The 10,274-nt window shown below is 42.1% G+C and overlaps 1 pseudogene; it reads left to right on the top strand.

Annotated features, from left to right (window-relative positions):
- The first annotated feature begins 408 nt into the window (after positions 1-408).
- Positions 409-9,867, top strand: LOC134618352 (vitelline membrane outer layer protein 1-like; annotated as a pseudogene).
- Positions 9,868-10,274: the final 407 nt, after the last annotated feature.

The following is a 10,274-nucleotide window of genomic DNA, read 5'->3' as shown; positions in this document are numbered from 1 at the left end:
AGTAACTTTTTTGATGAAGTAACTATATAATTAATTACCCAACAGGGAAGAACTGGTTAATAAGCATTTGTCTCTCTACAGCCATCCCTTTTTGTCCTTTGATAACTCCAAAATGCTACAAGTAACTTTAAAATCTTACACCTGACTGTCAGTAAAGCGTTAGATAAATGTGTGAGCTGAATGCTGTTAAAAAATACTCACAGGAGACTTGATGTGTGCCCCTCGAGTGGGGCAGCTTTAGTTACAGATTAGCAATACTGATGACACAGATATACAAATATTGCATAAGTATTTATGTCCACATATTAGGGAGCTCTGCTTTATGTGTCCAAGTCAAGAGAGCTGTTTGAGATATCATTTTTCTGTTCGTTATCCTTCCCGCTTTGCTCTTGTCCATAAACCGCACAGATGCTGCGTCTGAGTCTGAGCACCACATGCCTGCTGCTGCTGTCGTGGGTGCATGTGGTGCCAGGACAGCTTTCTGTACCGTACGGCACACAGTGGGGGTACTGGGGTGCCACAGAGATGTGTCCTGTAGGCTCTTACGCTGTTGGCTTCAGCATCAAGGTGAGTGGTGAAGAGGATTCACTCCTGCTTTAAAGTCTCTGGTAATGGTTTATCTATAACAACACCTGCTCAAACCGCTCTTCAAGCTGATGTTGGTAACCTTCTTATTAATGGTATGGTAATAACGTGGTACATGTAACATGTACCACGTTACTTTGTTCCATGGTACTTAAAATGTGTAAGAAGAGGATTGGTACATAAAAAATGTTTTTTTATGTCTGTACATATGGGTTATTAAAAAGGGGTATTGTGTTTTCATTGGCGAATAATTCTTATCTCATAGCATGTTGAGATAAACTTCTTCTGATAAAGAGAACGAAAGAAAATGAATTACAAGTAAAAAATAAATAAAATTGAAACAATCAGGACAAACATCAACATTAACATGTCCACAATATAATAATAAGATTTCAAATAATTAAATTCTTAAACCATGTCACAGCATTTTATTTTAAAAATATATCATTTTTAAATAAGTTTTAAAATCGGCCTTTCGAACTAAAGTACCCAACCTAAAAAAAAAAATTGTAAGTCATCCCAGCCTGTGGTTGCATTTACTGAAAGGGCCGAGAACCAAGTGAGGAGGGACTGTTACCATGATCAGGTTTGCAGAACTGGTTTTGTTCAATAGTGGATGAAACAACAAAAGCTAGCTTACATAAGGAGGCAAGAGACAAAGGAGAAATTAACAGTAACAAGTACATTTTTGGTTGAGTGAATAATGAAGTCCATTTTAGTGAGGATTAAAGGAATGGTGGGGAGATTTGAAGAAGCATTTGTTAAAAATCCGGTGGTAGAGTGGAAAAGGGTGTCCAATTTTTTCATTGGATTATTAGGCCAATAGGTTAGATCTGGCCGAGTTCAGTCACAGTTCAGCTTGACAAGTGTCCATGAGGACATCCCACAGATTTAGGTCAAAAGTCTCGTGCATGGACCAACAGCTTATCCAAGTAGACCACAATAGTGGAAATGTTGTCGATAGGTCTGTCAAGCGATTAAAATTTTCAATCGAGATTAATCGCAAAATGTCCGTAGTTAACTCACAATTCATTGCAAAGTTTTTGTGATATTTTTTTATTGCTAAAAATTTATATTATTTAGAACAATTTATCCATTTCATACCTTTTTTTAAGACAACAAAATATAAAAACATTATACAAATACTGTGTAACCCTGTACCTAGAAAAGCTTTCTGAATAAAAAAAAAATATGATGAAATAAGAAAATGTGAAATTCAAGCCAAAGAGCAAAATCAGATTAGTATACTGACCAGACCGAGAGTCCTTATCCATGGCCTCACCAAACTCCTCCCAGGATCGAGTTTTTGCCTCCACAACCATCCGGGCTGCGTCTTGCTTGGACTGCCGGTACCTGTCAGCTGCCTCAGGAGTTCCACAGGCCTGCCAGGCCCGATAGGACTCCTTCTTCAGCTTGACGGCATCCCTTACCTCTGGTGTCCACCACTGGGTTCGGGGATTGCCACTTCGACAGGCACCGGAGACCTTACGACCGATACTCTGAACATCCACACAGACAATGGAGGTGGTGAACAGAGTCCATTCAAACTGTCTCCGACCTCCCTCGGTACTTGTTCGAAGTTCTCCCAGATGTAGGAGTTGATGACCTCCCAGACAGAGGGTTCTGCCAGATGTTCCCAGCCAGTAGCGGTTTTAGATACGGGCAACACGGGCGGTTGCCTGGGGCGGCATCGTGGTGGGGGGCGGCATCACGGGCATCGGCAAAAAAAAATTGCTCGTACTCATGCTGCCCCGACATCATGCCAGCGCATATTGGGAATGGCATAGGCACCGATCGGTTTTCTGCCGCCCATTTGCTGAGAGTAAGGGCGCCCTCCGTTTGCGAGGTGCGCCTGCTGCTTGCGGCGCAGGGAGGGGAGGGCGGGGCGGCGGGGGATTCTCTGGCTGGCTGGAGCAGCGTCTAATAACCAACTTGCAAAATAAAACAAAAATAAAAACAAACCAACAAACACGAAAACACCAGACATCATGATACAGACTTATAATTTGCACCGATGTTTTTTCGAAATTCTGTACGTGAAAAGTGAGCGCGAGAGCCCTCGGTGCGCCTGCTCGCTGCTGAAGTCAAAGTAAATTTTGTTGTCATCTCCGCTACATACAGTCCAGTATATAGAGAGACGAGACGACGAGGCTCCAGTTACAGCAGTGCAAGTAAACGAACAATAAATATTTAAGAGTAAAAAAATAAATATACACTTTAGGACTCGGGGTAAAGGGATCAATAACAATTTAAAATGTATATTTTATATTTTGTTGATTTAAAGTCTCACACACAACCCGTTTTTAAAGTTTAAAAAAAAGAGAAAAGAAGAGGAGGAGTGTAGCGACTTCCACAGTCGCTAGAGGCTGGGGATGGAGCCTGCCTATTTACCTGACGCGCTGTCAACTTCACGCAATAATGCGAGAGGTGGAATTGCTTGCTTGTTTATTAAAGTGCTTGAAAAGTTTACAGAGCAATGCGATCGGCTCGCGATTCAAACTCTTAAAACATCACAGCTCTAATGCAACAAGGGGAAACTCGTTGTGCTGCGGTCAACAAAAACAACGGCTGCCCAGCAGTGTTGCCAACTTAGCGACTTTGTCGCTATATTTAGCGAGTTTTCAGACCCCCTAGCAACTTTTTTTCAAAAAAAAAAAAAGTCGCTAAAAAAAGACGTGAAAGCGCGTATCGCTTTTACTCTCAACAAGCAGCGGGTGCTGTAAGGCAGTCAATTCTTCTTTTACTCTTTTACTCTTATGCTGTTTTGTGGATCACAAGGTTTAAAACTACTTATAAACACACACACACAAAGTAACTCCACCAGAGTGCCTATTTCGGGTCACTTTTGCCGGTCCAAGCCTGGGTAAAGGAGCAGGGTTGGAATTGTGACATTAAAAAAAGCAATAATTGCTAAAAGAAATTTAATTTGTAGTTCTAAATAAACTCTAAATGCATTTAGGACGTTTTTTACTCACTTTATGTCTCTTCCACGATGTTATTTCTCTCTCCAACAGCATAGGTTACAATTACATTAGCATGACCAATTATGCAAATTAGGTGATGACGTCATTTAGCGACTTCTAGCGACTTTTAGGACAACCATTAGCGATTTTCCTTACTGAGGAGTTGGCAACACTGCTGCCCAGCCCTCCTCTCTGTCAAAATCAAACCAGTGAAAGACAGACTGACAACGCCCTCTTAATGTCACCGCTAGCACCCACGTGACTCCCGTTACACATCACCATAGCAACCAAACAAATGAAAACCCAGTGATCATTAAAATTCAATACATTTAATTATGGCTCCTACAAGGAGAAACGAGCAAAAGATACAGGTAAGCAGACGTGTCATTGGATAATGGCAGGTCATGTATCCTAAAACATTAAGAATCAGAATACTTTATTAATCCCTAAGGAAATTATGTGGGTTACAGTTCCTCCAAGAAGAAATGGTAAAAATAGTAACAGTAACAGACTAAACTCCAAACAATATATACAATAATATAATATTAATTAGTCAGTGTCAATTGTTGATTTGTCCTGTTCTGATTGTATGGCAAATTATGATGTCTGTTTGGTAGCCGTTTGCATAATATGCATACTCTCTCTCTCTTCATATGTGTGCGTATGTGTGTGTGTGTGTGGGGGGGGGGCGCCAGGTGGAGTGTTCCCCCAGGGCGCCAAACAGGCTAGGACCGCCACTGTTCCCAGCAAACCCTCACAGAACGTTTGGGCCTGCCAAGACTTAGCTTAGCCCTTCTCTTCACCTGAGTGTCCAAAACACACGGCTGGAGGTCACCTGAGACAATTACAAGGTATCCGGCCTAAGGTGTCCTGGTGCCACGTGTACTGGTGGACACCCTTTTGCTCGAACATGGTGTTCGTTACGGACAAACTGTGACGAGCAGAAAAGTCCAACAACAGAACACCACTCAGGTTCGGATCAGGGGGGCTCTTCCTCCCAGTTACTCCCTTCCAGGTGTTACTGTCGTTACCCAAGTGAGTGTTGAAGTCTCCCAGTAGGACAATGGAGTCCCCCGAAGGAGTACTTTCCAGCACCCCTCCGAGAGACTCCAAGAAGTACTCTGAACTACTGCTCAGCCCGTAGGCTGAAACAACAGTGGCAAGCCCGACTATATCTAGCCGGTACCTTCCAGCCTCCTGCACAAGCTCAGGCTCCATCACACCCCCAGAGAAGTGTCGTTCCATGTGCTAAAAGCCAGTTTCTGTGCCGTGGTTTGAGCCATTGGGGCTCCTGCCTTCGACCGCTGCCCAAACCACATTGCACCGGCTCCTTATGGTCCCCCCTGCGGGTGGTGGGTCCATGGGGGGATATGTATAATACATGGTAGATAAATATATATATGTGATATAAATACATACACAGACACACTTAATTTACAATTAGCAAGGATGAAATAAATTAGAAAAATAGATAGATGAATAAAAATAGAAAAAATTGAAAATGGATAAATAAGTAAATGGATAAATAATTTACTCCATGTAGGAGTTCAGGGTGGCAATAGCTTTAGGAAAAAAGCTATTTTTAAGTCTATTTGTTTTTGTTCTCAAACACCTATAGCGCCTATCAGAGGGCAGCAGTTTAAACAACTTAAAGCCAAAGTGAGAGCTGTCTGTGGTACTGTCTTTAATGCGCTAAAGGTGACAGCCTTAGTTGTTGAGGACCTGCTCTATCAGTCTCTCAAAGGTAGCCGTTGTTACAAAGTCTAAACGTCATCAGCTTAAACTGCCACAGCCTCTTGTCTACAGTGTGCATGCAGTTATTGGACAAGCACCCTCTGCCAGCTCTACTTGCCAATAACCACTGCGTAAATCCAGGTAGCTGAACAAAAGACCTAGTAACAAGGTCTTTGATATTTCACTTGATTCTAGAGTTGTGGTTTGAGAAGTTCTGAGCATGATACAAATCTTCCATCTCAACAGGTTCTGCTGATTCAGGGTTTTATGAAACAGATTTAACTGTTGCTGTCGCTGCTAACTTGTCCACGTTCTGTGTCATCAAAGCTCAGTGCATGATGCGTCCATGTTTTGTGATCTGCTTGTGATGCATGAGAAAGTGCTGTCTAACGAACACCAACCATGATGGACTTCCTGTGGTTCTCCCTGTGGCTCTGTCTCAGGTGGAGGGTTTTCAAGGCACTGGAGACGACACGGCTGTTAACGGGATACGCTTGTACTGTTTTGACCCCAGCAACAAACGGCAGACAACGGTGCAATCTGCTGTGGGGAGGTGAGGCAGCGGCGTCCTTCTGAACCATGAGCCGTCGGTCACACCATTGACTGTATAAGAGAACTGGAGCGAGTGAGTGTGACGTCATCCATAGAAAATGACTTACTTCTCAAATGAAGCCTTTTCAGTCGCCCTTTTATTTCTCCACCTCTTGCAATCAGTAGGTCATTTGTCGAAGTCAGTGAAAGTCATTATTCCCATGGCAACCACTCTGCCAATCAGGAGGGTTTTTTTCTTCTTGCAGCCAGCGGGCAATTTCAATGTGGATCACGGCAACGTCACGCTGACTGGGTCCAGCTCCTATATACAGTCAATGGGTCACACACATAAACAGTGCAAGAAAATAAATAAGGTCCTGTCCCCACAACTCCGGGTATATATGGGGATATTTGATAAACGCAAACATTTTTTTCTGTTTTGCTCTTTCATCCACACAAAAACTGAGAAATTCATCATCAAACAAACAGAAATCTAAAAACTGCGGCCAATGTGGAGATTTTTAAAACCTTTGGATCTTCGTTTTCATGTGGATGGGGCAAGACGGAGATTTACGTCACAACCAGAGATATTTTAATACCATTACATCACTCAGCATGCATGGTTGCTAGGCAACAGAATGAACACTTGTTGGTTGGGCTCATACTAACACTTTAAAAAATATACTTCTAAATAGTCCAAATATCTGTATTTTGGGGGCTGTCAGGTGATTAAAATTTTTAATCACGATTAGTTGGATTTTGTTTGTAATTAACTCATGATCAATCTCAAATTAATGGCAAATTTTTATACTTTTTTATTGTTAAAAATGTACATTTAAAATATATTTATCAGTTTCACATTGTGTATTAAGACAATTAAACATAAAAAAACTCTGAAAAATATGAAAGAAGATGTAAAATTCAAGCCGAAGAGCAAAATCAGATTAGTAATTGAGCAGAATGAAACACCACATAGTCGACTACCACAATATAATATAAAGTTTCAAGCATAAAGATAAAATGAAGAGCTGAAAACAGCTGAGCATGTGCAACAAAATCACTGGTCATTCAAAGTTCACTTACTGAATCTTTTCAACTTAAACTAACTCACCACGACTGTGTTTAACCCACATTGATGAAAATACAAGATGATCCAAATAATCTCTTTAAGTAAAAATGAAGTAAGAAATGAATACATATCTATGTTAAAATATCACTATGAGTGTAAGAAGCTACAAACTCGCCCGCACAGTGCAATAAGGTTATAACTACTTTGATTTTAACATTTTATTGCTGTTCTCTAGGACTCCAACTTCACTAACAAAAATAAAGGGCTGTCTGTGTGCCTGCTTTTGGAGGCAGGGCTGAAAATACATGACATGGCTTACATATTCTCCATTCTCCATGTTTGCCTCGTGAATGCGCCAAGAAGATGCTTCTAGTCAAGTGTCCATAGCATTAAAACGGCTCTCAGAGACCTCTCTTTCTCTCTCTCTCTCTTCAAGTTGCACACGCTTTTCTTTCCAAGCTCCTTAGATGATGGAGTCAAAAAAAACTTGACGGCGTTAAAGGGCGTTTGCGTTAACGTGTCAAAAACGCGTCAAAGGTGACAGCCCTAGTATTTTTCTTTCCAAACCTAACTCTTTGATCACGCTGAGGACCAAATATGAAGGAGCGCTCTTCTCTTAGCTTGGCTGTTTCATACCAACTTTCTCTCCCTAATCAAAGACTTTAGCTGTGAGCAAGCAGCGCCGTGTCGGATTAAACCTGAATGCACCGTGAGCCGACTAGAGGGAAATTTGTAGAGGGAGGTTGTTTTGTCAGGGAGTGGAAACATTTAAACAAGGTTTAAAAGGAATTCTACCTTTTTATCAGTCAAAAAAACCCACTTTGGCCCCACAGCTTTTTCAGTGCAGAAGTGATTGAACACACAACAATCGCTCCGATTGGCTGATGTAGTCACGTGGGTGTTTTAATCTACGGGGTCATGAAAATAGAAATGTATTTTAAAACAGCCATGTGGGGAGGGGGATATATCTAAAGATTGAGATATATGTGGAATTGGGTCAAGATGGCCACTTAAGGGCTCACAGCTGTGCCCAATCATTTTGATATATACAGTTCAGCCTAAAGGGGATATTTTTAAAAACGGAGATATATCTAGAGATATACCCGCATACGTGTGGACAAGTCCTACATCCTTCATGTTTAAAATGTTTTAAAATCCAGTTTTCATGAAATGCAATGAGGGGTCAAGTGTTATTTGTGTCTTAGAAGAATAGAATAATCCTTTAATTGTCCCACAAGGGGAAATTTGGTCTTAAACTGGGGAATAGGAAGAGGTGGAGCACTTTTGTGAGCTTGTGTGTGTGTGGATGTATTATGGTGTGTCTGTTTAATGTGTTTCTTGTTTTATTCTATATTTTCTTCTTTAAACTTCTTTTAAACTTAAAGACACCTAGCACTGCCCATGAGAATCACCTATTATAATAATTTTAAAAAATGTGTGCTATGTGTCGTTATATTTCCGGTGTCCTGGTCACACGTGCACATGTTAGCTGGTTGTGTTATTCTTGTATGTAAAGCCCTTTGGGTTTTACATTAAAAGATACTCTACAAAGTCACTGACTGACTGGTTGATTTGGCACCATACTGTGAGTGTTTCTGGTGATGGTCCTTGTCTATTTTTAAGACTAGACTTAAAACTTTCCTCTTTAATAAATCTTATACTTAGGAATTTAAATTTCTGCCATCCTCTCTCTGACTCAGCCTCCTTTTTCTTCTCTTCTTTTTCTTTTCCCTCCTCTTCTCTCTCATCTCTTTTTCAAATGCTGGCATGCCAATAAGCCTAACCCACCTGGGGAGAGTTTAGTCTATCCTGACTTCTCTCCTTGGGCATGCTAGCGTCTTTCTCCACCCTCACACATCATCGCACAGACAGTCATCGCTATCTTTTATTCTATTATTATTTAATCACGCCCACCCCCCTTAGCTCAGTTTTGCTGCTATAGGCGTAGACTGCTGGAGGACAAACTGACCACATTTCTTTTCTGCTCTCTCTACTCTTTTCATATCTGTTTGTCCTAATAATTATTACTGCCATTAATTCTGTTTCTCTCTCCATAGAAATGTCGACTGGCCCGCCTCCTGTTTTTGTGTTTGTGTGTCTCTTCTCTGTAGCTCTGAAACAACATTCGCTGTGAATTAGCGCTATATAAATAAACTGAATTGAATTGAATGGTCAGGAGGGGCCATGGGCGCACACTGGCAGCCATGCTTCTGTCAGCCTGCCCCAGGACAGCTGTGGCTACATAGTAGTTTAGCATCACCAAGTATGAATGTGGAGTGAATGAATAATGGATACACCCTGTAAGCACTTTGGGTGTCTAGAAAAGGGCAGTATGAATCTAATCTATTATTATTATTCAGTTGGGGGGACTGGACTGCGGTAAAGAGCTGCGCAAGTGGATACCTGGCCTCCTTTATGCTCCGCGTCGAGTCTGCACAGGGCGGGGGTGATGACACATCCGTCAACAACATCAAGTAAGTGAACGCATCGCCCAGAGGAGACCTTGGGACGAGTCAAGCATCAAACTCTAACTACCTACACTCTCTCCAGCATTTCATGAGTCGGAAAACAAACCAAACCTTTCTTTTTATGTCCAACGTCTCAAATGAAAGTTAAAGAATAACAATGTTTTATAGTGACTGTACAGTGTCACTATAGTTTTCAAGCTCCTCTCAGATAGTTTTGAAACGTGAATAGGCCGGGGAACTCTGTAATCACCGAACCTCCCCAGAATCAGAAAGGAAAACTATCTGGCTGAGTTGGTTGGCATCTGAGAGGACAGTAAAGAGACAGACACACACAGAAAAACACTGGAACATCTGTCACCAGCTGGAGGGTGATGGGATGCAGTGGGGCGAGTGGGGACGCTGGAGCAGGAAGTGTCCCAAAGGCGTCATCTGTGGGCTGAGGACCCGCGTGGAGGATCCGCAGGGCGGGGACGATGACACGGCGCTCAACGACGTGCAGTTCTTCTGCTGCAAATAAAAACCTCTCTGATGCTCCTCAGCAACAGTCAAAAGGAGAGATCCCGCTGACTGTGCAGTTTGTAATCAATAAAACCCACAGCTATGCTGGAACCCATTATGGACTCAGTGCTTTGATTTGACTGGAGCACTTCCTCTTGTTTTGGACCAATAATCCACTAAACCACAGGTGTCAAACTCAATCCCTCAAGGCCAACACCATCCTGGTTTCCTGGATTTAATTGTTGTACTTCCTGCTGATCACCTGGGCCAGGTGTGTTTAAGCCAATAAGAAGCAGAAAGAGGAGGTTGGTGGAAAGCACAGTGGTTAGCACTGCTGCTTCATAATCACAAGGTTCCAGGTTTGATTCCCTGCTGGGGCCTTCCTGTGTAGAATTTGCATGTTCTCCCCATACGTGTGTGGGTCTC

The sequence above is a fragment of the Pelmatolapia mariae genome, linkage group LG20, assembly GCF_036321145.2.
Source record: "Pelmatolapia mariae isolate MD_Pm_ZW linkage group LG20, Pm_UMD_F_2, whole genome shotgun sequence".
Lineage (NCBI taxonomy): Eukaryota > Metazoa > Chordata > Actinopteri > Cichliformes > Cichlidae > Pelmatolapia > Pelmatolapia mariae.
This window is presented reverse-complemented; position numbering and strand designations above follow the sequence as displayed.